Here is a 6,119-nt window from a genome sequence, read left to right as displayed (position 1 = left end):
CGGTCTGCCCCGCCCGCCCGGTCTGCCCCGCCCCTCTCGCGAGAGAGCGCCGCCCGCCCCGCCCCGCTCCGCCCGCGCGCCGCGGCTGCGCACGGCCCGGCGCGCCTGAGGGGAGCGGCGCGAGGCACGGAGCGGCCCCTCCCGCCACGGTCCGGCCCGGCCGCCCCGATCGCTGCCGCCCCGATCGCTGCCGCCGCTCCGGGAGGGAGCCGGGCCGAGCCGCGCCGCTTCCCTCCCTCCCCCGGGGCTCGCGGGGCTCGGCGCAGAGGCGTCCCTCTGTGCGTGAGGCGAGCGGAGAGGCGAGGTGCTGCCCAGGCCCGCAGGCGGTAATGGCGCCCGGGCCGGCTCCCGTGGCGTCCCTCACGCCCAGGCGGGGAGCGGCCCGCGCCAATGCCAGCGGCCCAGCAGCTGCTGCCGTGGAGGGGTTCCCGCTGCAGGACCTGCCGTGCCTGGTGCTTCGGCCAGGCCTTGGGTATCTGATTCGCCTCTTCAAAGGGCTCGGAACGGCTCTTTGCTCCTCGTCCTCTCGTAGTTCTGAAAGACTGCGCCTCAGCACCCTCATCGCGCCAACTGCTCGGCCCTGTTCTCTGCTGTGATCACCAGGCTCGTCTCAGCCCCAGAGGCAAGGCACTTGATTGTCTCCTAACACAGCCAGACACTGCTGACTTCCACCATGCTGTTCAAACGAGTAAAAGGGTGGTGAATCTGTGCTTTACACAAAGTTACAGGCAAATGCTGCAAACACTTAGCTGATGACGGAACTAGACAGTAAGAAGGCACCTGCAGCAGCGCGGGACTGGAGGTGCTGTCTGCCGAGGCCAAACCAGAATAAGGAATGAAAACCAGTGTTTGAGCAAGGTAGCACAGGGTTGGAATTAGTGGAGACTCTCGTTTTCATTTTATTGTTGAATACTTGCAAAGTTTTTCCCCATGGCTTTTTGCATCCTTCGAGAAAATACAGTGTGTAAATGATTTCTGTGTCCCAAGGAATCTCTGAGGCTTTGGTGGGGGGATACACAGCAGAAAAGCATGGCTCCTTGTTGCTGGGCTGGAGCGCTCTTCAGGGCATAGGGGCTTGTTTGACAGTAGCTTTCAAGACAGCTCTGTGCAAGTCACTTGGAGGAGACTGTGGGAAATAGTTGTACTTACTCTAAGGAGCTTGGGAGTTTGCACAGCAGCCTGGTGTGAAAGAGGAAAAGGATCTGGGGTGTGGCTGGAGCAATCTGAGCAGCAGCCATGCTTTGGGAAAAGTTCTGTGCTGACCTTTATGGGCGACCAGTGTTAATTTCTGTGTCACTTAACACTGTAACACCAGGGAGGGGAGGAGTTTGGCCTCCCAGCTGGGTCTGTGTGGGAAGAGCAGTTTGGCAGTGGTGAATCCTCTCTTCACATAACCCAGCACAGTTGCATGGAAAGGCAGAGTCACAGGAGTCAGCTTTTGCCAGGTGCTCCTCCTTCCTGTGCAGCCTGGCGCTGTATTCGCTTCTGCCACAAATCAGAGGGCACCTACTGTGCCTGGGCACCGGGGTGGCCCCTGGGACACTGCTGTACCTGCAGTTTTTCAGGATTTGGTTCTGCATTGTGTGCAATGAAGAGGAAACTGTTCTTGGTTTGTCACTGGCCCCATCTTCGTGGTAACAGATGGCTCAGGATTTCCCAATGGAACAATTTAGGCTGCTTTTTCATCTTTTGGAAACACAGAGGTAAAGTCAGAGGGAAGAAATAGGCCAGGGAGAGATGGCTCATCGTGCTTTGGGGCAAGAAGAGGCAGACAGGGAACAGCAGAGCAATGGAGAAGTGAGACTACAAACCAGAGTAATTTCCTGGTGGTAACCAGTGGGAGCTCAGTGGTTTAGGAAAGCATCAGTCTCCTTATAGCTGTGAAAGCCTGGTCTTCCTTTTCATCTAGAAGTAATAGATTACTCCAAAATTAGCCTACTTCCTTTTTCCAGTCTTTAATTCTGCAAAGCGTCTTCTGCTCTTATGAGCTTGCGTGGCTGTAAACAGCATGCTCTACATGATGTAATGATGCAGTAAATCTTCTGTTGTAAACACCTTAACAGCAGGACACCAGGGTACTTTTATTGGCTTAACTAACCAGGCCGGCTGGAGTTGAACCTGTTCAGTTGTTTATTTACAAATGTGTGCAGCAAGCAGTTAGTACATTAGAGAGTGTAAATGAGTAACTTGGAAAAATCACAGAATCCTTATTGGGCAGGATTGTTCTTCCTAAATTAGTAATTTGTGTAAGTATTTTTCTGTGAAAAGTTCCCGACTCGCCTCAATCTTTTTGTTTAGAGCAATCAGAAATTAGTAATAAATATCTGCTTAAAGACTATAAATTGTGCCACACATGAAGTGGAAAAAATGCAACAATGTTAAGACTCTGCCCTTTTAATGTCTTTAATCTGAAGATCTCAGAAGTTTGTTAAGAATTCTGCCAAGTGACAGCCATCCTTGGGCAGTTCAGGTTACAGTTACAGTTGCAGGTTACAGTTGGGCAATTCAGGCATTCATGTTGCCTGACCACAAGATGTTAAGAGATTTGTCCAAGGTCACAAAGACAGCCTGTGCCAGACACACGTGGTGACCATAAAGATTTTAAGGTCCTGGGACAAAACCAGTGTCTTGCTCTCTGTGCAGTGCATAGCTGAGCTCTTACAGCAAAGGCCATAAGCATTATAGCGAGAAGAAAAATATATTCTAGTGAGTAATAATAAAGTTATACTGATGTCAAATAAAACAAAAAATTGCTAACAGAACGATTAACCACTTCTGTGTCTGACAAGTCATGTTCTCACAGAAACAGTTCATGCCTGAATTTTTCATGAGTGGGCAACAGCTTTCTAGCCTGCTAGTTCAATTTTCATGATTATTTAAAAAGCAAACAAAAGTTCCCAGCAAGAAGCGAACAAGAAAGGTGCCTCAGCATCCTTGAGGCCAATTTATTCTTCTTTGTTGTAAGTTACAGGTATGGCCATTAACATCTCAAACAGAACCGGAACATAAGGGCCAACAGTGGTGTGTGTGCTGAATTGCTTTGCTGGGTATTTGAGACAGTCCTTAGAGTGCTACGGGAGGTGCCTTGCGCTCAGCGCCAGCCTGTCTGTAACGGCTGCTCTCTTCTTTTGCCTTTGTCAGCAGCAAGGGGTGCATCGTGGTGCTCCTCGTATCCTGCTCCGCAGCCACGGCAGAGCTCTCCTCTCCCAGCAGCAGGTAGGGTGGGCACTGGGTCGCTTCACACAGCTGTGCCCGCCTCTGCTGTACCGCCTCACAGCAGTGCGGCTGGGTTTGCACTGCAGTGGATGGAGGGGGTAGCAGCCATTTTTCCCTTTTTCAGGAACCGTGTGAGACCGGGAGTTAAAATCAAGGATGGGCTTGGCTGGAGGGAGAGCAGAGGAGAAGCAGCCCTAGAGAACAAGGTGCAGTGCAGCCTTCGGAAGGACAGAGTGCGCAGAGCTGGTGGATGGCCGCTTCTCCCCTTCCCATGAGCATCTCTTCGTGTGAGTAGTTCAACGTACAGCAGGATTCAGCAGCACAGAGGCAGCCTTTGCTCTTTGATCCCTACTGCATGATGGATGCTAACTGGTTTGGGCAATTCCTTGGGAAATTCCTTCCCTTCTTGTTGTGCTGCCTCAGCCACCCCAGGGGCCTCATTCGTGTTTGTACTGTGGGGCCTTCAAGCCTTTGTATGTTTTGCGTTGCTCTGAACTGGCCTCTTTGGCTCAGAGCCACTGTTTCTGTGCTGTCTCTGGCCCATGTTCAGTCATGCCTGTTTATAGACACTTGGGTGGGTCTCTCTCGCACTACGCAGAACTTATTGCACCCTCTTTGCATGCGCTAACCCTCGAGGAGAGGTGAAAGCCTCCTCTTTTACTTGCCTGATCCTATACTAAATGTACCCCAGGCCTCGGAAATTAGAACGGCAGTCTCAGAGTGGGCTCCAGGAGGGGTGAGGGGCAGCTGGGAATCACCAAGAAAGGGGGAAAAAACCCCCCATGGCTGATACTGCAAGGAGCTAGGGAGCACAGCCAGCAAGCGGAGGAACCTCACAGAAGGCAAATTAGGGCAAAGGGAATGGAGCCCAGAACAGGTGAGGCAGAGGCACCCATGCCTGGCATCTTCTATCTTAAATGTCAGTAGCCCCAGGAAGCAGAGTTGATGAACTAGATCTTGGAAAACTCACTCCCAGTCAGGCCCGTCCCTGCTCCACCTCTTCTGGACCCGTCCACTTCATTTACCTGCACCTTCACAGGCCGTGGAGGTCTGGGCAGTCACTTCTTCAGGGGACACGTGAGGGCTCTACTGAGCACCCAGACCTCCTGGGCAGGCCTTGTTCTCCAAGAACACTAACTGGGGGTAGAAGCAGCAGAGCAGGTATTTTTAGTTTTTCTGACAGAAAATACATTATGAGGGAAAAAAATGAAAATACAATTTAATAGTTCAGTGGGATTTTCTTGAACGTATAGTTACTCATCGCTATTTATAGCGCTATCATTTGAATATCCCTAAAGATGCAGTCATCAGCCGCCTTTTTCATTACTGCTTTGAAGAACAAACCCGTGCTTGTTTTAACAAGTCACATCACGGGAGATGTTATTCTACACCCTCCACCCGCACAACTCTGGGATTTCTTTTTATTTGAGAGCTTGTTAAACATAGCAGCAGTCAACTGAAGAAACCGATGTTCCAAGGCACAAAGGATTCACACCTATAAATCATGAACTTCAGTGGTGGGAAAGGGCCATTGTTGCTTTGAAACGGAACAGTCAGCAGCACTCTTCATAGCTACAAGAGGTTGGCTTTAGTTTTTAGTGCAGTGACAGCAGGTGACTAATCACATCGTATTTACTTAGGTTCACGTGTTCTTTGTCCACCTTTCCCACATAGATGGGTCTGGGGGTAGGATGGAAAAATACAAAGCATTTGACAATGGCTGAAGTGACCAACTTGCAGCAACATTCCCTACTGCAGGACATGAGGGATCCGATTTCACCTGGTCTCATGCATGAGAACTCTGTCGCTGTCACAGCAGTTAACCCATGGCAGCGTTTGGTCACCTTCCCTGATGGCTCCAAGCCATTCCAGGGGCAGCCAGCGCCAGCAAAGATCTGCTGCTGCCTCCCCACCCTCACAGCAGCTCGCTGTGACAGGCAGGACAGCCATTTCCCTTAGCATCTGATGCATTTTCTTCAGCCAGCTGCTCCCAGCTGCGAAGCAGCCCGGGCCGAGGCCAGTCCTAGCGCTGATGTTGACAGTCAGAGGCGGCAGATTCTGCACAAGATTCCCACCGTGGTTTCCTGTAGTGGCAGCATCCCCCCAGTGCTGGGACAGAGCTTCTCATTTTAATGTTTGTGCACGTTTCTTTGCAGTTTTTCAGTGTGCTTAAGAGTCTCCTACTTAGCAAATTAGCAGTTCAGTATGAAACTTCTGGGCTAGCTAGCAGATGGCTAGCTATCTGTGAAGGCTTGTTATTCCAAGTCAGAGGTACTTGGAAATATTTATGCCAGTCAGGGAGACAGCTTAATATTGAGTAATTAGCCACTCACATCATGGGTCAGTCTTACTGCCTGCAAATAACAGCTTCCTTTCTCTTCCCATTTCTACAATTTTGCCCTACTTAACTCTACAACAGAATTTATACATAAAAAAAGTTCTGAATTTTTACTTTTTTTTTTTCCTTTGTAAAATATTTTAGCAGCATCAGCTGGGCAGGGATGTTGAAGCAATTTCCTAAGAAAGAACTGCTTGCTCCAAGGGTGCAATTTTTTCCCTAAATATAGTTTTTCCAACTGTGTAAAGGTGTAACCAAAATAAAATTTTCTCCTTTCACTCCCTCACTGTGGCTACAGTGTATTTTGTGATCTCAAATAGCAGGGAGATCCAAAAGGGGACTTGAAAAGTGTTTTTAGCAGCAGTGATTTAGTACGTGTTTTTCAGGAAAAATCTGCATGGCTCCCTGCTCTCGTCAGTGCTGCTATTTCAGATTTAAGATTAATGAACATTTCCTCTGGAGTACAGAAAAAGTGCTCCCAAAATTTAACGATTCAGAAACTGCTGCTCGTCCCTTCATGCCCTCCCTGCAGACAGCAGGAGCACTGCAACGACGCACCTGGCCC

At 49.9% G+C, this 6,119-nt stretch overlaps 1 long non-coding RNA gene across 1 annotated transcript; it reads left to right on the top strand.

The window, feature by feature from the left end:
- Positions 1–83: 83 nt before the first annotated feature.
- Positions 84–5,840, top strand: LOC130155731 (uncharacterized). Its single transcript, XR_008824208.1, has 3 exons — positions 84–858; positions 3,145–3,216; positions 3,341–5,840. It is a non-coding gene; the product is annotated as an uncharacterized LOC130155731 (long non-coding RNA).
- The last annotated feature ends 279 nt before the right edge of the window (positions 5,841–6,119 follow it).

This window comes from Falco biarmicus, chromosome 1 (assembly GCF_023638135.1).
Source record: "Falco biarmicus isolate bFalBia1 chromosome 1, bFalBia1.pri, whole genome shotgun sequence".
Lineage (NCBI taxonomy): Eukaryota > Metazoa > Chordata > Aves > Falconiformes > Falconidae > Falco > Falco biarmicus.
This window is presented reverse-complemented; position numbering and strand designations above follow the sequence as displayed.